At 38.3% G+C, this 22,860-nt stretch overlaps 2 long non-coding RNA genes across 3 annotated transcripts; both read left to right on the top strand.

Moving 5' to 3' along the window:
* The first annotated feature begins 1,338 nt into the window (after nt 1-1,338).
* On the top strand, nt 1,339-8,821 carry LOC139132427 (uncharacterized). 2 transcript variants are annotated; one of them, XR_011552287.1, is made up of 3 exons: nt 1,339-1,512; nt 2,144-2,249; nt 8,655-8,821. It is a non-coding gene; the product is annotated as an uncharacterized lncRNA (long non-coding RNA). The 2 variants fall into 2 exon arrangements; XR_011552288.1 differs by lacking the exon at nt 1,339-1,512 and adding an exon at nt 1,531-1,728.
* Nucleotides 8,822-10,518: 1,697 nt separating this feature from the next.
* LOC139132426 (uncharacterized) lies at nt 10,519-15,535 on the top strand. The gene is made up of 5 exons (XR_011552286.1): nt 10,519-10,640; nt 11,396-11,550; nt 13,384-13,480; nt 14,883-15,045; nt 15,417-15,535. It is a non-coding gene; the product is annotated as an uncharacterized lncRNA (long non-coding RNA).
* The last annotated feature ends 7,325 nt before the right edge of the window (nt 15,536-22,860 follow it).

Genomic DNA, 22,860 nt, shown 5'->3' with positions numbered 1-22,860 from the left:
GATACGAACTAAAAGAGGTTCCCTTGGAGTCATTGGCTAGCTTTTACTCGATCCCCACTCTAACACTAACATCTCAGTAGAGAACTAGTAATTAAAGTTATCTGAAAGCGCTTGACCTGCTTGCCGATTTTCTTTGCCTGGCTGAGAATACACGCACCTCCAGTGTTGCTGCGAAAACGAGCCCTGCCACTCCAATGACCAAGCTACCCGAGTGGCAGAGGCTACGGATTCGCAGCAACTCCAATGACCAAGCTACCCGAGTGGCAGAGGCTACGGATTCGCAGCACCTCCAGTGTTGCCAACTGTCACGCCCAAGCTTGCTGGCCTATGGTCATCCGAGTCCGGTCCGGCATAGTTGCTGTGTCCATGGTTACTTTACACTATAACCGGTGGGGTAACGGTAGCCGTGCTGCATTGCAGGACGGTCATATCTCAAATAGCCTAGATTGCTTTTCCCTTCGCTTGCCTCCGTACCTCCGTCTTCACTACTACTACTGTAGTGAAGACGGAGGTACGGAGGCAAGCGAAGAGAAAAGCAATCTATGCTATATCTCAAAACAGCCTACCACCATACTACAAGTATCCATGGCTATATTGATTCTCATCACCCGATCACTGCGCATCAGTATCCTCAATCTGATCCGAGGCTCTGACTTCTCTGTTCAGAGTAGCTGCATCGATAATCACGATACACGTACTCAATCACGTACTCACATCCGCCATATTGACAGCGATCACGTGATTGAGATGAACGATCCGATTGGAATGAAGTTTTTTTCGCAGTCGTTCATATGTAAATATGATCAAAAGGCTTTCAGACATAGAGAGTCCGAAATGAATTCTTATATACCTGAGGTACAAGGAATCTGGCAATATACGCATATAGTTACGTTACGGATGCCTTCCAAGTCTTTCTATCGGACGAGCCAGCTATCACTGTAGAGGGCCATGGGCAAGAATCGTGGAATCGTGCAAACGAAGTTGTAGCTGCAGTAACACTGTACTGAATGAGTACTTGAAGTGGACCATTATCGTACTTCGTAGTTCAAAGGTAGCCGTCTGGTTGTGTAAAACAAATGAACCGGTAATGATATGGTTTGTCCGTAGCTGCAAACTTGTAGCCTTACGGTGAGGCGGTCCATGGTGGTGAGAGAGGTCTCAAATACATGGACCGCCTCACAGAAGGGCTCCTTACCTGGGTAGTCTGCTAGGTAGATCGATTTTCGGCTCGATTTATCGATCCCGTAGTCGATACTTAGGTTGCAGTGGCGGGCATATCGACTACGGGATCGATAAATCGAGCCGAAAATCGATCTACCTAGCAGACTACCCAGGTAAGGAGCGCCTGTGGGGCCGCCTCACAGAAGGCTACAAGTTCAATACCAGTTTGCAGCTTCGTGGACTCGGATGGATCTGTCGTCTAGCGTCTGCCACGACCTGGGATGGAATCACAACGCTTTCCTAGCAGTTTCATCGCAGACAACCAGAGTAAAACCCACAGCGAAATCGAACGTAGATGACATCGTTAAAGTTTGCATCTCCGCAGTGTACGTGTGAGTTGTTTTCCAGTTGCCATGCAATGCAATGTATCCGCAGTTTATGAAAGGCGGTATCATAGATACCAACATTTTATGAATGGTGTTGCACCTTGTGTACAGAACTTTACCAGGAAAATACAGATACCGCAAATCGTCAATGGTATACAGCTTGTGTACAGAATTTTGAAGGGTAAGTCACAGACACCACAATTATAATTATAAATGCCATTAAAGCTTGTGTACAGAAATTTACTGGGAGAGTCACAGATACCACAATCCATGAATGGCATTACACAGCTTGTTAAAGGGCAAATCACGAGACAGCAATTTATAGAAATTCCATTACAGGTTGTGTACAGAAATTTACTTGGAGAGTCACTGATACCACAATTTATGGAAGGCATCACAAAATGTGTACAAAATTTTACTTGGAAAATCACAGATGTGTGGAATTAGTCTTTGGTATCAATTAACAACATTTAAATATTGTTGAATTAATTTATCCTGCTGTCTAAAATTGCTGATACGGATAACTGTTATATTTTCCTTGCAATTAATCCTATCTAAAGTACCAAATACAAATAATGACTGTATGTTCATTGCAGAGCTGACCAATGGACTGGAAATGTGAAAGCCAGTGTGGGAGAAGTTGATAGACCAAAAACAGATAATAATGAGGGGTAAAAGATGGCACTGGAACTGTACCCTCAGGTGAGTCAACATTATTGAAGTTAAAGTTTACCTTGCAGTATTTTCAGATACTAATGATCTACTTTAAAGGACATGTAAATTTTCTGTTGTTTTTTTATGTGCAGTAACATCATTTCGTAGATGTTTGTAACATATATTACGGGCTGTCTGATGAATTGATTTTATTTTTTTATACAGATTATAAAGTTGAATGTATGTCTCATTGGTACACTGATACATAGTCAAAGACTAACAGTTATTTATGTTGGTTCTTTACAATGCTATCATATGGCATGATAATAGGCAGTATTTTGCATGACAATAGGTAGTGTTTTGCATGACAATAGGCAGTATCTTGCATGACAATAGGGAGTGTTTTGCATGAAACATAATTCAGTAATTATAATGAAAGAAATCCTGGAAGATGAGCATATAATTGTGAAGATCAATGATTAGTTAGCAAAATCTGTCTAATTCTGAAAGATGGATATTTATTTATAAACAACTTTTCAAGCCTTGGTTGTTCTAAATGTCTTCAACAGGTTGACATATGTTTGCAAGATAACCAGTTGGTTTCAAAGCTTTCATTCCCATTTACGTATAAAGAAATCCAACTTTGACACAGAAAATGATGAAAGGGCTGAGGGCTTTCCCCACTATGGCCATAGGGTCCTCGAGCTCCGATGATGATGATGATTAAACATTTAAAAATGAAGAAAAATAAAAATATATTTGGACTCAGTAAAGTTGTTTGTGTTGTTGTTATTGTTGTTGTTGTTGTAGTTGATAGTATTTGCAGAAAAGGACAAATTATGCGCTGCAAAATTCAATACAGCCTCACTGTACACATGGAGGTAAGCTACCTCCATGCTATACACATGCGCTGCAAAATTCAATACAGCGATATTGATGATGATGATGATAATTAAATATTTGAAAATGAGAGAAAAATATAAAATATAGGACTCTGTAAATTTGTTGTTGTACTTGGGCTCAGCCCAAGTACATTTGTTTCATTCCGTGGGAAAAAACTCTGTAAGGTATAACCATTTCTGGCTGAGACCAGGGAGGGCAAAATGTCTTGGCTTCATCTTTCTTGGCATAATAAATGGCGTAATGATGTTAACTGAATGGAAGTGCTGCTCTCAGCCAGTCTTGAATAAGTGAGATGTGAATATTAATGCTTCTCTATCTGAGTTTTTGCCACAAAATCTTCTGAATATAATCAAAATGTGCATCGAAATGCAACAATTAATGCACCCTCCGTTTCCTAGGCGATGGCACGACCCTTGCTACACCCACTGGACGAGCCAAAGTGGGAGGGGTAATTTCAGTTTGGTCGAACAAGAGGGCTCGAGACCAGAATTTAACATTTAAACTTGAAACATGTTTAATCGCTGACAAGATGTGGACTAGTGTTAATCAAAGTATTAAGTGTGAAAAAGAAAGGTTTTATATCCCGGACACAATGAAAAACATTACGACTGGAAACTGTACCCCCAGTTGAGAATAGTAATGCCCACAGCGATGGAGAACACTTATCCTTGAGCTGAGAAAACCACACCATCATTTCGAAATAGAGCTGCAGATTCGAGAAGCTCGTTCAAAATAGCTAGGTACACCCCGTAAAGGGGTGGTTTCGAGTTTTGAGGGCAAATTTCGCCTCCTTCATATAGAAATCGTACGTTTGTTTTTCCAGCAGAACACACCATTTGACACAAATTTGCATGTAAAGGGTCGCCAGTAAGCACGTGGTCAAATCTGGCATAAGAAACAATATGAAATGTTGGGTAAAGCCAGTCAATATAAACTGATTTGAACTTTTGTGTTTTGTAATTTATACCACTGCAGTAACATTACCTTTTTTGACAACATCACACAATGTAATACGTTTTGAAACTGATACTCCGACGTATTCTGTGTCCCCTTTGCTAAAAAATACGGTATGCCGATTACCATGTAAGGAGATGATGACGTCAAGACAGATTTGTAGTGCGTTTGGTCCTCGATGGTGCACGAAGTTTTGTCAAGGTAGCTTGTGTATTTATTTCCTGAATGGGAGAGATTAGGGTCGATCTAAACGAAGGCCGAAGAATGTTATGATACTCTAAGCGAGCTGAACTCTAACGCGAATGGTTGGATAATTTGGAGGATGTATAGAATGATCTCGTCTCATTAAGATTATTTGGCGGTCAGTATTGAATTTCAACTGCGTCACAAGTTTGTGAAATGAGTATTCCGTCGAACGGTCAACGAACGATATTTTAGAAATCTGGAGACATGGCACATCGCATTTTTTTTTAGTATTTTATATTTTACAAAAGATTTAAGAAGCAATGATTTTGTCGAAAATTCTGAAAAAATATAGGAAGATTTGATCGCGAACACATTTTCACTTGGGGTCAACTAGCCCTGCGTACGATGCTGTGTGTTCCGCTACAGCTAATCGCCCCGCTCACCACAGCCCTGCAAAGACCCGTACGTAGGTTCGGTGACTTCAAATCCATTTTGGGACTTGACGTAAAAAGCCAAATTACTGCCGAAATTCAGCGTTCTTGGGCCCAAGTCGCATCCCAGCCTACCTCAGCTACTCGATCGCTTCCAAAAATGACAGTCTTTTATTCACTTCTCGTAAATAACCGTCGATGTCGGCAACTCGCGCTACTTTAGCCCTGCGTACGATGCTGTGTGTTAGCTGTAGCACATAGCATCGTACGCAGGGCTAGGGGTCAACATGGGGTCGCAGCCATGTTGCCTCAAAACTTATTTCTGTCTGCACTCAAAACTCAAAAGTGTCGGATATGAACCTGAAAAATCGATGCAATTTTGTCAAACTTCGGCGAAATTTCAGCCTATAGACAAAATTTCATCTAGTAAGGTTTTCAAGCGACGGCGGCAGACCGTACGGGGCTCTGGATATGAACCACCGCCGGTGTAGCTGTAATAACTGTTGCGTGTTTTTAGTGCCCACGGACGAAGTCCTGGGGGAGTTATAGGTTTGGTCATGTCAGTCCGTCCGTCCGTCCGTTCACGCAGATATCTCAGACATGCCCTGGTCAATTTCTTTCAAACTTTGCACAAGAATAGTACCCAACCCCATACAGATGCACGTCGATTTGTTTCATAATGCGATCGAATTTGGCCGTGTTAGAGGACTTTTTAGTTTACACCTCCATAGACTCCCATGTATAAGGCAGTTCTCCATAGACTCCCATGTATAAGGCCAAGAAAAATAAAAATTTAGTTTCTCATCGTATTCATATTGCCTAAAGGATGCAGTGACACAGTTTTTTGTCCCCACGGATAAAGTCCAGGGGGCTTATAGATTGGGTCATATCCGTCCGTGAGTCCATCAGTGAGTCCATCGGTTCACGCAGATATCTCAGACATTTTGACAAAATATCATGTGACCTTGGTGACCTTTGACCTAAAATATACATTATTGTCCATAACTCAGTAACCACAAGTGCTAAACCTTTCATATTTGGTATGATGGGACACCTTATGACGCCACATATTGTACCTCATTAATTATGCGCATATCTTATTTTGAGCGAGCCAATAGAGCTAGAGGTCTGATTTTTGGTATATAGGAATAACTTAGCAATACAATTATTATGACAAAATGTGACGTGACCTCAATGACCTTTGACCTCAAATATATATATTTGTCCACAACTCAGTAACCACAAGTGCTACATCCTCCATATTTGGTATGATAAGACACCTTATGACACCACATATTGTACCTCATTAATTATGCGCATATCTCATTCTGAGCAAGCCAATAGAGCTGGATGTCCGATTTTTGGTGTATAGGGATAACTATAGGGTAGAAATCTAAATATGCCCATCTAAATATTAGACATCTACCATCGAGAACAAAAGAAATTTGCTGTAATTTGAATATTTAAGGAGTTTAAGCAATTTCCACTATAAATAAAGAACCCCTGCCTCAAACTCCACAAAAGTTGCTAGACATATTTTGCCGTTGTCATGCCATTGCTTCGTTTAATAACCAGTCAATCAAATGCCTAATTGACAGGAGGAAATTCAAGACATATTTGAATAGTAGTATATATTGTCCTCAAAATTACTCTATCACGGCCCAAGTACTCATTGCCTTCAGCAATACTGCAGGGCTCGACATAAGCGCTAGCCCACTAGCCGAGGCTAGTAAATTTTCAAGAGGACTAGTTAAAATGTCTTCGGAGGTAGTCCTGCGGACTAGTGCAATTTTCAAGTTCCGTAGTTGTCCAGGAAAGTTTATCGCTACAAAACTAATGGGACACCGGCCACTCATTCGATAAGAATGAACCAAGCCTCGATCATTTTATATAAAAATAAACTAACTTTTACCCAAACAAATTGGACAGTGAAACAGTGAAGCAAACTTTATTGATCACCAACTTAAAATGAAACAGTTTACCTGCTACGGAGAATCAAATTGTACTGTACATGCCAGTATTAAACATGGCCCGGGATTGGCTCAACGCTGAGCATCAAACAGAATTGTCTGCACGTCGTGTATTTTGGTTTGCTTGAAGCTCATCACTTCGCCTAAAAACATGAGCAACCCCCACAATTTCGTTCAAACACTGTATCCTTGCCTTTCAAAGAAGATTTTTCTCAAGATTTCTTCAGGGGCATTCCCGAACAACACCTCCGATCGTTCGTAGCCAGCTTGACCCTGCTTTAGAATGCCTCCACATGCTGACCTCCATATATAGTCAAGGCCCCCTAGCTTGATTGAAGCTGATCTTAAAAAGAGCCATCTAGCTTGCCAAAACAGTGCTATGGCAAGTTGCTACTGCTTGCACAGGTGAGGAAATTCCTCACAGATAATAACTTGGTGCTAGCAACTTATTGTTTTGCCATTTTAGCGGAAAAGTTTAAATTATTGGGGCAATAATAGTGAAGTGAACCTTAAAACAGTAGTGAAAAAACAACGTATGAAATGGGTGTATCAGACTGTTGTATCCAATCACTTCTTTGAGTCATTGGTTATTTTTTGTGCTAATCACATTTTGTTACCAGTATTACTGGCAAAAACTCATAAAAGACACAAGCACATGAAATGGTAAAATGCAACATTTTTACTATTAAAAACTAAATTTTTCACAAACCTTTATTACAAATGAGAGGTTCTCCCCACAAGCTGGTCAATTTTAAAATGTGATATACCGTATGTCAAAAATATGAAGGCACTCCACAGGAACATTTGTGAATGGTTGTATGAATTTCAGTTCTGGAGAAACAAATCTGTCCCCATTATGAACAAACATGTTCTTTGCAAATTAATGGTGCACTACCTGAGCTATGAAGAATTTTCCAACAAATTCATTCCTACGTCTGATTTTATTCTTGACGGCAATAGGCTATTTTCATGACCTCTCCTCCTACACAGGACATTTCATTCAGGTTATATTTGTGGTTATATATGATTCAAAGTTAAACATTTTGCAGTAAGCAAATGTGCTAGTCTTGCATGAAAGTTAGATATTGGGTTTAAAAACCTTTGCGACAAAAAGTATGAGAATGGTCATATACACCTTTACAACATGAGAGCAACATTTGGCTTTGCTTGAGCAGGACTAGTAGATTTCATTTAGGACTACTAAAAATGAACTGCTACTAGTCCTTTGGGCTAGTGGATGATTTGACCTTGCGTCGAGCCCTGTACTGCCTTGTTATTGTTGTTATTATTATTGTTGTTGTTGTTGATAGTATTTGCAGAAAAGAACAAAGTATGCGCTGCGAAATTCAATACAGCTTTACTATACTATGCGCTGCAAAATTCAATACAGCCTAACTATACATATCCCCACATGTGCGTTGCAGCCTAACTATACTATGCGTTGCAAATTCAATACAGCCTAACTATACATGTGCGTTGTAGCCTAACTATACATGTGCGTTGCAAATTCAATACAGCCTAACGTTAGGCTGTATTGAATTTGCAACGCACATGTATAGTTAGGCTACAACGCACATGTATAGTTAGGCTGTATTGAATTTGCAACGCATAGTATAGTTAGGCTGTATTGAATTTTGCAGCGCATGTGTATAGTATACTATAAAGGCTGTATTGATTTTTGCAGTGCATGTGTATAGTTTGGCTGTATTGAATTTGCAACCCACACTTTGTTCTTTTCATCAAATACTATCAACAACAACAACAATAACAACAACAACAACAACTTTACTGACTTCGATTATATTTTTATTTTCCTTCATTTTTAATGTTTAATCATCATCATCGTCACCATCTGATCATCATCATCGGAGCCTGAATTCCCTATGCTATGGCTTGGCTCAAATGTGTTGTTATCAATGGTGATTGTGGACCTGTTTACTGGAAACTAAAGTTGAACAGTGTAATGATACCAGTCCATAGATTTAATGTACTGTGTTGTATTTTGACAGATGATTTGGCTGCTATGCCCGGAAAAGCCATGAAAGATGCAGAGAATACCAAAGACAATGTTCAGTCAGCCTATAAGATGAGATCAGCAATATTAGAGATGAACTGCCTGATAAGAAGACCCAAGTAGCACAAATACTGGACATTATCGATGCTAATGTCAGAGCTATGGAGAGTAAGGACACAAAGTTGCTTAATATAATTTTTGCTGTTGGGCTATTGTTTCAAAAATATTATGAGTGTGGCAGTATTTATGTATACCATAACCATATGGTCATTGGTGAGGTAAAATTAAGTTTATCTTTTTTGACCTTATTGACCTCTTTGGTGCTTATAGATATGTTTTCTATCAGAAACTTATTCCAACCAGAAAACTGAGTCTCTTGTCTGTTAAAAAGACAACTGTCTCAGTGAATTTAAAATCTTGGTTGTATAAAACCTTAAAGGTTTTAAAATGGTATTACATACACATAGCTATGAAATTAAAAAAGTTACTTTCTCAAGTCATACCATTTCTTGTCTGAACATTGTTTGAAATTTTACCTTAATCATGCACCAGACACAGGCACTAGTAATCCAAAATGGTAGCTCCTCTTCAAGAAAGTTGCTAGTCATGATGATTTTTTACAACTATTCTCAAGTCAGACCCCTCCTAAACTACAAAAGTACTTTGAAAGTTTGACACTAAGGATTATATTCTATCACATTGCAAGGTGGATGTGATATAGTGATTTCAGTATAATTGACATCATTTGACACTGATAATTTCAACAATTAGGTTCAACAGCATCAACCACAATACAATCCCAGTCTGAGTCACTTGCAGCTGTTTGTGCTCCATGGAATTACTCATCTGCACACTGTAGTTTTTCCTCATCTACAGGGCAGAATTCTAATTTAGTATTTCATATGAATTTCCTGCTGCTTTATCCATCCATCTGAAATTACTGACATCCAGAAATACTGATGCTTGAACTGTTTCATATTATGAGTTCATTTTCAAGTATTAAAGCTTCTGCAAATGGTCCGGTTGGATTGAATTTTTCCAAGCCTGGTACCAAAGGTACCCATCATGGATGTACAGGCAGCAGTAATTTTAAACACTTGTCTGTAATTATATACTACACTTTACACTGTTTTCTGACAAATATACAAAAACACATGAAGCCAAATATTTATGTGACTCATGAGCCGATCCATGTATTGGAATTTCATATGTTATCATTGGAGTATGTGTGAGATGTATGTTCCAACCTTTTGCATAGCAATACTTAGTATATTATTCTAATTTACTATATGTTTATATAATGGCTAACATCGAGTAAACTGCTTTTTAGGTATTTTCATTTGATTCACCTATTAACAACAAATAACTCAACCATGGGTGTATGTAACTGATCAGTCAGAGCAAGAGAATACTACTTACACATCACATTGATGTGAATCCTGTCTTTGTTTTAATTTGCACACAACTCCGCTACTCTTCAAAAGCTATCGTAGCCTGTCCAATATTTTCATCAAATGTAAGTAGGGTGTTTCAGTTTTGCAAAAAATGAAGACTTTGCCATCTCTCTTGGTGATGAAACTGCTAGCAAGCCAATGTCCAGTGTAAAACCTGTGGGTAAATCTGTTTGCACATGTGCAAATGACATGCAATCTTCACATATAATACTACAGGTATGATCATTTGAGTAAAAAAACAAGCAATTAACTTTTCATTTGTACTTTTACTGTCACAAAGACAGGAAGAGTGAGAATTATCATGATAATTATATTATCCTATGACTACCTTGACCTTGCCATGCTGTCTTTACAGTGAACAAATTGAAGGAAACATTACCAAATTGTCAGAGGTTGATGTCATGTCATGAGTGGACGGAAAGAAGGATCGTGGACACAGGAATGACAGCAATGGGAAATTTAACAGAACTGAAAGACATGAACGATAGAGCTTGTAATCAAGTCAACAGTTTAAGTATGATAACTTGGTATGTATTTATCATCTATGGACAGGTTCATTGGCATTGTGAATGATAGGATTTTAAGTCAAAAGATTTATGTTATAGTGATATCATTTGTGTAACAGATGTGCTATATGAAATGATACTTACATGGTAACAAAGCGGGTATTAATTCCAAATGATATCAGAGATGTTGCATTCATAAGCAAAAATAAATTTTTTATGGGCAGCTTTTGGCAAAACTTTTAAAAGATTATATACTGGTATATGTACATACAGTAATTACATTGTATGAATGTTTTGATTCCAACCATTAAAATTCGTATGTCAACAGTTAGTTGCCATAAGCTGCAGCAATAAGCACTGACACAAAATGAAGTTTGTTTGAAACTCTGTCAGCAGTAGCCATTTTACCATGTTTGAGATTACATTTAGCAACAAAGCTAGCAGTTTTGGATATATTTGATTATTTTTCTCCGTGTAAGTTACCATACTATCATTTACAAGTGAACTCTAGGCCAGAGTTCAAATTCAGCAGGCAGTGATATCATTGAATACTTCACACACACAACTGTACAGGCTACTTGAAAAGTTTAACTCAGAGCATTTCAAAATGATTTTTTGAGTTGAACAAGAAATTGTTCACAAACATTAGAAATATCAGAAAAAAAAAACATCATAAGCTACAGCTTATGGGGTTTTAAAGATATATACTAATATAGGACAGGGTACACAATACGTCTATGCATATATGTTGAAGAATTTTTCACATTTGATTCCAGATTGAAGTTGCAATGACATCAGACCCACCACTATTTTGTTTGTGGTCTTTTCATTACACCCGGGAGAACTCCACGTACGCTACTGTGTCTGTATTCTTCAACACTACGCAGAGAAATCTCTTCCTTCCTCAGTACAGGGTGGACTTTGAAAAGGTGTAAGTTTCATAGCCAGCTTCAAAAATGTACAAAAGTAGAATTCTTTACTGTTTTAAATTTTGGAGTTTTGTACAAGTGACAGTCTGCAATGGTACCCTTTGCAATGAGTCATCAACTTTTAGGCCTCATGCAGCTTTGCAAAAACGAGGTCAGTGAACTCAGAAGTACATAGGAATTTCATTTGTATCAGTTGTGAATTGTTTTCATGTAAACTTTAATTCTCGGTACCTTAGGGACAGTCTGAGATTGTCGCATAAGTCCAAAAAGCAAAATTCATTCATTTATGGGGGGAGGGGTTTGATGTCCATTCAATTAGTGAACTTTCGCACTTTTATTTTGTGATCACAAGTTCTTTGTGGTGTAAAAATTAAAAAAAAGCATACTCGTGTCAACAAATTTCACATAACTAATTCTTGAGCTCGGCGTAAGAAATTCAGCGTGCACAGTGGGTGCAACATGTTTGACATTATAATAACAATCAGCAGAGGTCATGGCCTTCCTGCCAAGGTCGCCAGTTGGGTCAGATCAGCATGGCAACCAGCTCAGCCTCTCAGTTTGTAGCGAAATCGGCACCAACCGTAATGCAAGCATTTAATAATTTAGAAAGTACCCATTTTGATAGAACTTATATGGAACTACCTCCTGTCAATTCTGAGTTTACTATATCTTTCTGGTTTTGCAGTAAATTGCTCAGAAGTGGCCTGTTGATTTGTGTCACAGCAAGGGCTCAGTTAACATCATTTTGCAAAATAACTAACGAAAGATTGTGGAATAAAATCATCGAATGGCATAGTTCAACATGTAATTTATGTATGTGGTAATTTCCATTCATTTTTGAGCTCATCTTGTACATTATTTCTTGATGACAAAAGTACTCCGAATCACCTGGTTTACAGTGTATTCAAAGTTAACGGATGTGGCTCAGTTGATAATGTCTATGAAAATGAGGGCTTGGCTGTCTGACTGGACGTGTGAGGGCACTTTGTGTAGGTAATTTAGTTGCAGCTGTATGGCAAACAAGAAGCTATTAGAGAGTCAATTGTTTCCTTCTACAATAAAAGGAAATCTGTATTTGAAATATGTTGAATATAGATTAAATTGCTTTTTATAAAGCACTTCCAGAACATCGTGTGTTCTGGATTGAAATATATGCACATTAAGTAGCAATGTACAAAAGAATCTAAAAGCCACTGGCTGTCTCAACAAAGAGCAGTGATTTCTTTCACTTAACTTTTCAAGTTTTTTCCTTGATTTTCTGTACACTTCTAATGTCACTTTCAGTGTGAATCAGATAGCATGACCTGATTGTATCACACCTATGAACATATTATGATTTTCAACAGTAACGACTGGATAGTTGATTATATTACACCGTACCCATGAAGTTTTGAAATTGATTGTGCTTTGATGAGGGCCAAGTTCTGTGCTTTTTAATACAAATTAAGGTTAGAAGATTGAAGATATTTAAATCTTCAGAATCTTTTCAGTTTGAGCTTTACTAATTTAACTATATACACAACATTTTGAAAACCTAAAAGAAGTCAAAATCACCAGGCATATCCTGCACAACAAGTTAACCAATGTTTTCCCAACACTGCTACAACTGGTTGTAATGCTCATTTCTCCAGTACATGGTAAAATGTCTACCTTTGACTGCATAGTAGAAAAATTCGACCTGTTTATTGTTGTTTATTTATTGTTTGCTTGAGCACCAATCCCTGTCCTCAAATTCTGCGATGGTTTTAACACTCTTTAAATATGGCATGGACTCAGTTGAAGGATTTTGTTATTTAAGTCAGTAAACATTTTGAAAACAAATATTTTTCCTTCAGAGTTCATACAGGGAGACTGCAACAGAAAATATCTTCAGAGTGCTACTGGGAGATAAAAGTTATATCATTTTGGAAAAGAATAATAGATTTAAGCAATGTAAGTATACATGCATGCACTCAGAGATTTTGAGATTTTATTTGTTGCACAAAGCAATGTTTCCAGAGCTTGATGAGTAAACTTTCTGACTGTTATTCAGAGTGGAGATTGCTATCTAAAATGTTTGCACTGGAATAGTAATCGGAAGTTAAATACTATGACAGAACCCCATGGCGAGAGAGTGCAAGCGTGCCGTACCAGCGGTATTTGCACGAGTGTTTGTGGGGGATCCAGCGGTCGTGCTTTCACGAGCGCAGCGAGTGAAAGGACAGCTGGATTCAACGCAAACATGAGTGCAAATACCCCAGGTACGGCAAGCTTGCTCGCTCGCCATGGGGTTCTGTTGTTATTACATATGTTTCCCCCTGTTTATTTTATCGAGAAAACAAAGGAACTAAAAACACAAGCGAACACATTTTAAATAGTTTACGCGACACACATTGAAAGACAAGGATCACGCGCTCTTGTATTCATTTGCATGCAGGTATGGAATAATGTTTTTGGTATTGCACTGCAGTGCAAAGACCGGTAGTACGCGCGCGCTTCGATGCAAGTAAACTGTGGTACATTTGTAATAATGTACATTTTAGACATAATGATAGAGTGTATAAAAAAGGGAAATGGTCAACGATTTGTGATCCATTAGATAAAGATGTCAAATGTGTGTTTAGGTGATATCAGTACAGTTAACCTGGACATCTGGACATTTGCACAACTATTGTGAGAATGCAGATACACCATACGTTGTGATAATACAGTGTTTTCAGTCTGGTTCAAACTCACAACCTGTGGTATCCAGTCACCTAGTTGAGAAGAAATAGACAGAACCACTCAGGCAAATCCCAATCTCAAAAAGAGTGGTTCAATGAGCGAGCTAAAGTGTTACATTTTTCTAACTTTGACCCCTCCACACGTTGTAGAGTTCAGAAGCACTCATGCTCATACGCTTACTATCACACATTGCATACAAACTTTGTTAAAGCAGCGAATACCAGGACATCACTTAAACTGGGAGAAAGACAGCCTCAGGGACAATTCTGCCCACCAACAGAGCTATCAATCCAGGGTAGAAAATACGGTGTTTTCAATGGGTGTTGAACTCACAGAAACCTACGGTATCCAGTCACCTAGGGGAGAAGCAACAGACCGAGCTGCTCAGCCAAATCCCAACTGTTAACATTTTCCTGACTGCGACCCCTCCACACATTGGAGAGGTCAGAAGCACTCACACTCAAGCTCGTACACTCACTATCACGCATCACACACAAACATTATCAAAGATGTATGTCACTGTCAGTAAGAGTGGGCTGCATTGCTATCAAAGTTTATCTACACCTATTTACTTGAGTTATTCATGATCACTATTGATGAATTATTTGCTCTCTGATACATTATATTGTAGGGGAACTATTGGCTACTAAGCTGAGCAACAGACAAGTGCTTTACCATTTTGAGCTTTGTGGTGGACCATCTCAGATCCTCTCAGATGACAAATACAACGATGGAGATTGGGTGAAAGTTATATCAAGGAGACAAGATAATAAGGGGTTACTGGACATTGTACAGTAGGTCAAGTCCGTTAGATCATGACATTTTAATACCATTTTCATAGATATTTCAACAAAAGAGAGTGACTGACTTGATTCAGGATAAATCTCTACAGTATAGATAGAATAGAATTAATCATACTACCGTTATATCAATATGACTCAACAACTGCAGTGCATATTCTGTCTTTTATTTTTTTCATTAAATGGCAGATTTTTATTGGATTCGTTAAAATACATCATAAAAATAATGTACATATCTAGTATTGTACAACAGACAAGTCTGATTGTTTCACACTTTGTCATAAAGTGTAAATAGTTTTACTGAATGAGGTGTTTATACTGGTATGCACAATTCTTACATAATGTGCTTTCTTTTATTTTGGCAGAGGTGATTCTGAAGAACTCAAAAGAAGAAGAAAGCCTGCCCTCCCATAAGTACCGGTATCTTGATGCTGGTGAAAAAATGTACATTGATGGTGTCACTATAGGGCTGAAAATATCCCAAGGTGAGTAACATGAAAAGCTTTCCTGTTAGGAGGGCATACTCAGTCAAACCTGTATTAAAAGTCACCTATTCAGAATGGTCACCTCTGTGTAGTGGGCACCTTGTAGCAGTCCCTAAATAGTTTACAAATTAAAGGCCCTCTTCAGAACAGTCATCTCTCTCATATTGTCTCATTTCTGACATATCTAATTGCTCCTATGTAACACAAAACCTGTTTATAATGGTGAACATTTCTGACTTTGAGTGACTTCTGTCAAAAAAATTCTTAGTCTGGAAAGCAAGAAATGAGTCTATTTTGACTCTGATTTTTTATCTGCATCACAATTCTTTCAGAAATTAACTTAAAGCATCATGATTTTCAAAAGATTTATGATATTGAACTGAGTGATTACTATTATCATTTCCTAAATTCACCACGTAGCACACAACCTTCTCCAAAATAAATGTCACACCCACCGTCTACAGAAGCTTTAAGTCATCTCCATACCTGTATACAATATAGTTTTTAGTTTCCTTGGTCCTTTGTGTGACATTTGTAGTATGCTTGGATATGAGAACAACTTAGCGGCATCACTATGTTCTTACACTCTGTAAAGTTATGCAAATAGAATACTTATATTCAGTGAATGCCTATCTGTCATTTGTTAGAAATGCCAGTATAGAATCTATATTTGGTATTTCTTGGCATGCAAAGTCTTCGAGAAGAATTGGATGTTGCATGGCATACAGCCTTAACTAAATAGAGTATTCAGTAGATAGAGAAGTATTGTGGATTTCCTCCATAAACATTGACAATGAATATATGCAAATTGACCAGCTATAGCTACAAGCAAAATGCATCTCAAAAAATCATCATATTTGTGAAGGTGCATCATTGAAAATCAAGTGGTTGGCTACAGCTAGATTGCACATATCATTTGATATGAATTCAGGTAGAATGTTCCTATGGGACTTATATGTTTTGATTACCAAATTTTTACAACACTCTCTTGCTTGAATGGGCTCATTTTGAAGCTCATGGAGTAAAGAATTTTTTACTGTCTTGTTTTCGGTGAAAAATGAAAAATCTACCCCATGGAGGTAAATAATGATAGCAGCCAATTTATCAATACCTTTTAGACAATTTGTTTCCTTGGTATAATATTGGCATGGTGATCACAGATTTGTTCAATGAATTTTGAAGAGAATTGTTCAAAGTTAGGAGAGTTTAAGGAAAAGATTGTGTATATTATTGGAATTATATTTCTAAGGAAAAGATGTGGATCAAAGAAAAGCCAGTGATGCTGATTATTGTTTTCCACAATGATTTATTGCAATTCTACACCAACAAACATTGAAACAACAACAGAAAAGTAAGCCCTACCCAATTGATTGAGACCAACATTTCTTTCTTACACATGCAAAGACACTAGACTCTCTATCTTAGTGCAACATGTGATTTTATTATCACCATATTCTCAGACTTTAGATGAATAATCTTGATAAATTTTGAGACCCATTGAATTTAAGAGTAGTAATACTTTCAGATCGCTGGTTTTGACATGAATCACATGGGGATGGTCAGGGGTGAGCAAATCCAGTGATCCAAGGTCCAGGACCATAGATTATTTGCCGCGGACCATTAGCTTTTCAATTGTCTGGTCCAATGGACCAGTAGATAATCAAAAAATAACAGAAACAAAAGAATAACGAAGTATGCAAATAGATACTCACTAGCATGTACCTGTACACAACATTGCCAAGCATACACTACCCTCATTCTCGGGTCATATTTGGTATCAGGTGACTGCCACTGCCACTGCCACTTAAAGGTATACAGTCACCTGTAATCTAAATATGCCCATATATGGTCAAAGGGAGCCTTCGTTGGTATTCAAAATGAATGCCCATGTGAGGGCACTGTTATTAAAAAGCAACCACCCGCGTAAAATCTGTGATTGGTTAGATTTTCTCTTTCCATGGTAATTGTGGCAAAATTGGAACAGTTGACAGTATACCTTTAATACGTCATCATGCACACTAAAGAGTCTATAGGGGTACCTGGTATTACTCATTACAATTAACTTGTAATTGCTGATCATGCTGTTTTATAGACAGTGCAGTAATTGAATAGAGCTCACACAGCAGTGGTCGATTGCTGCTGCATTGAGTAAACTTTGTTCTGCATAAATTTGAATGATTATGGCTAATCATATGAGGTATGAGTTTGCCAGAAAACAGCTGGCAAAAGAGTCCAGCGACAATGTGGAAAGTAAAGGCGCTGATAAAACTCAATCACCCGTCTGTGAGAGAGTGACAGACAGTCAGTGTGCAAAAGCAAGTGGCAAAGTATTGTACAGTAAGTACTGCCAAAGGCCTATGTACAAAATGTAAAAAATCTGGTGATGCATTTTTCTCTAGAAATCTAACTAAAGATCAGAAATATAACAGAATTAGATGACAAAGGACATTTCTAGAATACTAGAAAGTCACATGGCCATGATTAGAATATGATGCTGAAACAGAGACGTTTTGTGAGCCCCTTTTGTGATCACCCAGATATCACTATGTTCGAATTTTATGAAAATTAAAACACTGCAAAGGAATGTTGATTATGGTCATGATTTAATTTATTACAATTTGCAAAAAAATGGGGGGGGGGGGAGGGGGGGAAAGCAGGACCACCAGACCAACTTGCAGGACTACTGAATTGATTTTGCTACTGGTCCGGGGACCACTGGATTCAAAATGGATTTGCTCACCCCTATTTATATGAAAGGCAATTGTCTGAGAATATGTGTTTTGTAGGTTAGGTTGCATGTTCCTTTTTGTTGTTCTTTGCATTTATTAATGAGTTTGTGTTAACTCTGTTGCAGTTCTGTGAATTCCAAGTCATACAGAGGTTGTTTCAGGGGTCTTCAGCTTGGACTTGTTTTCAAAGACAACTTGAATGAAAACAGTGGTTCCATGGGACTTTATACAGACTGCAAAGATTTTGTAAGGCTCTGTTGTCTTGCTTTTTGCATAAATGTAAAGATACCGTTCGACTGTTTTGCTTGATTTTTGATTTCAATTTAATGTTTCCCCATTCATCTAACACTTCTTGATGAGACGTTGTTCTGTACCTTACGGTTTCAGGAGTACACAATTTGTGTTTTATACAAATTTGGAGTCATTTTGGAGGAAAATATGTCAGAAATCTGTAACAGTGCCTCATTGACAGCATCTGCAATGGCACATCACTGATCTCAGATATCACCTTGCTTATTATACGACAAATTAATTGCCAGAGTATTCACAAATTTATGTCTTTCTGTGCAATGTATCACAAAAAAGAAGGCACGAACTTCAATTGTTTTATTTAGGGACTTCTATCCATAGAACAGGCTAGAAGAACTGGTGATGCTTTGTATTTGATTATGTTCCACCACTTTAAGCAAATATTCATGTGGAAACACTGTATAATATAACATTTTAATTGATTTAATTTTTCACTTTGGTCAGAACACTGACAGGGCAGGGAAAAGATAGCTATATAGCACTGAATCCTGTCAACATCAACAAAAATTGTAACATACAGTTTTAGATTAAGAACCACAGAAGATGCAGGTCTGACGATTATTTCTTGAAAAGAAGAGTTAGTTTGGTAAGTTTTGTTTCAACTGGTTCATTTTTGCTTCAACACATCAGTGTGCACTCTGACAAATATGTATTTTTGGAAACTTTCAGTCAAACTATTTCAACTCTATATCTCCACCGGTGCATTTGAACCAAAAACTTTGCTTTGGTATGTGGCATGTCATGACTGGGTATAATTGAAAATTCATGTTCCCTACACAGTCTTGTCAGATTTTTAACAATTCATATGTCTCAATTTGCCAGGCGTTGTACCGGTATGTGCAACAAGTATTGTAGGTGCAGTTATAAAATCACCCTTCTTCCTTTTCTTCACAAAGAGGGTTGCATTTATGAAATTGATTTTTCAGTCCAAATTTGTAACTCGTACATAAAAACTTGAATATTAACAATCAGAACCCCAAGCTTCTCCCAAAATCAAACTTGGAACATTACAGCTCATGACGTTACTGTGAAGTGATTTGATGTGGAAGAATTCAGGTTCACCATATACCGATAGACATTGTAGACCAGCTGTCCAACCATAATTCACTGAGATAATCATTAGCAAATTGTTATTTTCATCCTTTTTTCATCCTTAAAGTTCATGAAAATTAACATAAATGAAAAGTCATAAATGAATGTTCTTTTTTAATTTGTCTGATCAGACTCTAGTGTTCCTTTTTCATGTTATAAAGATCCTGTGTCATCTGAGATAATGTTCCCAACATGTGGATTTCTATAGCGCCAAACTCCAAAACGCAGTCATGTTGAATAGTGCTTTGAAGTTTTTCAGGAAAAGTTTTGATGGTCTTCTAAAAGTGTCAAGAGTTGATGACTGGTGCACTTCTAATGGGACATAATTTCATGTGAGGGGGCAGTGCTCGTGAAAGCACGTCAGTTGTCATAGGTTATGTGGCTACTACTGGCACCTGAAGCAGAATTTTGTCATCAGATTGTACCGCTAGAATCTGGGGTTAATCTTTGAGATTCATGAAAAACATTTTACGTGCTTAGTCAAGTAAGCTCCCTTTTAAATCATGTTCCCTGCCTACATGAACATTAGGGTCACACATCCTTTTGAAAGCAATTGGAACGTTCCATTGTCTGATGGTAGAGTGGGACTGCACATTCTATGGAAAACAATTGTCGACAGTGACGGTGAAAGATTCATGAAAATGTGTGATTTTGACAAACTCTGTATCTCAATCTTTTTTAGTTATTATGTACCTGTTTTTTAAGTCCCCGCAAGCGGGGACTCAATGGGTTAGGTCATGTCCGTCCGGCGTCCTTCCGTCCGTGCACCTGTCATCAACGATTTCTGTGGCATCTGTGAAGCGATCGTTTTGTAACTGGGCATAAATGTAGTACCATATGGTCTCTTGATGCACAGTCCTTATTATCTCAAAATAATTCAATTTAGTCACCAAAATTACTCTTGATGTCTTTTATTCAGACTTTTTTTCTCTGAATCCGAATCTGAAGCCAATGTTTGGATCATGTAAATACACTGATGACGTAAATCACCGGACTGTACGATTATTTATGGGGGAGACGCTAGCAAAGGTTGTAGTCGATTCCAAAAGGTATTTCGCAGGACTGGTGACGGTTTCGGTTGGTCAGTTTTAGGAGTTTTAGGCGTCAAGCGTTGTCTGTCGTGATGAACGAGAGCCACAGAAAGCTTTAGTAATTTGCAAAAAATGTCATCTCGTCAGTTTTAAACGTCATCGTTGACAAGCACTACGGTTGTTTATGCGGGCTCCCGTAAAATAATGGTATGTTCAGACGATTTGAATCGCTGGTGATCACATGCCTCACAGCTGATCAGCTTTATGTCGCCCTACTATTGATTGTGCCCAACCACGGTCCCTCCACAAACGCGTGTGATGGGTGAGTGCATGGAGGTAGCTACCTCTAGAGTGTAACTACATGTTCCGAAAACCATTTCGTTTAGTGTTATGTCGTCTTCAAATTTCCTGATCTAATTCATTTGTTAACGTGCAAAAAAAAAGAAACGAGCAAACAAAACAATCAATTTGACGTTTAATGCATACTCGACTCGGAAACAAATCCATGGCATTGTTTTCACATGGAGGTATAAACGAGACCAAGTTTGCTCATACGAAGATTTTATCGGTATGATTTATTTTCTAGAGTGCACTATTTTTTGTAATGTAATCGCCTTTTCCCGATATTCCTTTACGAATTGTGAGTCATTTCATGGTGGTAGCAGCAGGAGTTTCGTTCAAGTTTAATTGTCTGGTTTGGTATGTCTCCTGCCCGTAGTAGGCACGTAGTGTGCCGTGGATGGGAACGTTTTAGGCTGACTCTGCGTGAGAAACAGCGTGCTTGACATGTCAATGACTGTTGGTTTTGATTGATTGAAATTTGTGATTGTTTGATGAAATTGGATCAGTACACATGCAGAGATATTTACCAGTATTTCATCCCGTGATTTGTCAGCATACGTGTCATGTACTACTCGATGCAGTTTCCGTTTGCGGAAAATTTTGCGTACTTGCGTAATTACACGCAACGAAATAATTTTGAATGCATATTGAGCCGGTCATTGCGTACGGCATACGTTACTAAATTGGCTGCTTTATCTTGCAAAAATATACAAAAGCCCGCTTCAAAAGGGGCACTGATAGGCACCTTCTGTTCTCCGTGTATTTTGAATAAGACTGAATCACTCTAAACTACGCGACCAGCTTCTGATAAAATGTAACAATATTGTGTCAGCAGCAAGAACCGATATACTAATCCGTCGATCACGCGTCACAGTGAACACGTGCTGTGAAATGTGGCTGTTTGACAAAGTCATGACGGGACGAAAAAATGAAGGCGGCGTTCGACGTCGACTGCATTGGCCACGAGTGATGCCGTCCGCAAAGTAATGCAGTACCGAAAAACCGTCATTAATATTCAACTTTTTTCGCTACTCGGAAGTTGAAAGAACGGCTAGTACGGGATCGAAATAAAATACTCGAGAAAGAACGTCGACTTTCAAAGTCTGAAGGAGCCATGCTCTGCCCGATGGCTATCCCTTGGTGGAGCGTAACGGTGCGAAGGCCCGCGCTGTTTTTGGAGTTTGGTGATGAATGCCGCAAATAACAACGTTGCAGACGGCTTGCTGAAGCAAACAATATTCGTTCGTATAGCCATGACATGCATGTTGATGATGCCGATCATTGACCAATGTAATTTTGTCTTTCATAGTCAGGATGCAAACCTTTCGATAATACAACCAATGATACAGTCGACCATCGCAGAATTACGGACAGTGTTAGATGTAAAGGAATCATGAACGCAACCTTTCGATAATACAACCAATGATACAGTCGACCATCGCAGAATTACGGACAGTGTTAGATGTAAAGGAATCATGAACGCAACCTTTCGATAATACAACCAATGATACAGTCGACCATCGCAGAATTACGGACAGTGTTAGATGTAAAGGAATCATGAACGCGAGTTCAGAGAAGAAATCGAAGCCAACCACACGACCTGATATATGCTAATGAGAGCTGCGTCATCCGCTTTGCCTGTGCAAACTCGCGTCGACGCTTCATCGCGCCGAACATTTGATACAGCGAACGGAGGAGCGATTTCCTGCCAACTGTACTACATGTACTAATATCCTATTGTGTCTTGACAAAGTCATAAATGCAAGTAAATACCCAGAGATTGACAATGAACTCCGTGACTACGGTATCGAGGCACTTGAA

The sequence above is a fragment of the Ptychodera flava genome, chromosome 5 (assembly GCF_041260155.1).
Source record: "Ptychodera flava strain L36383 chromosome 5, AS_Pfla_20210202, whole genome shotgun sequence".
Lineage (NCBI taxonomy): Eukaryota > Metazoa > Hemichordata > Enteropneusta > Ptychoderidae > Ptychodera > Ptychodera flava.
The sequence above is the reverse complement of the archived record's forward strand: the minus strand, read 5'-3'. Positions and strand labels throughout refer to the sequence as shown.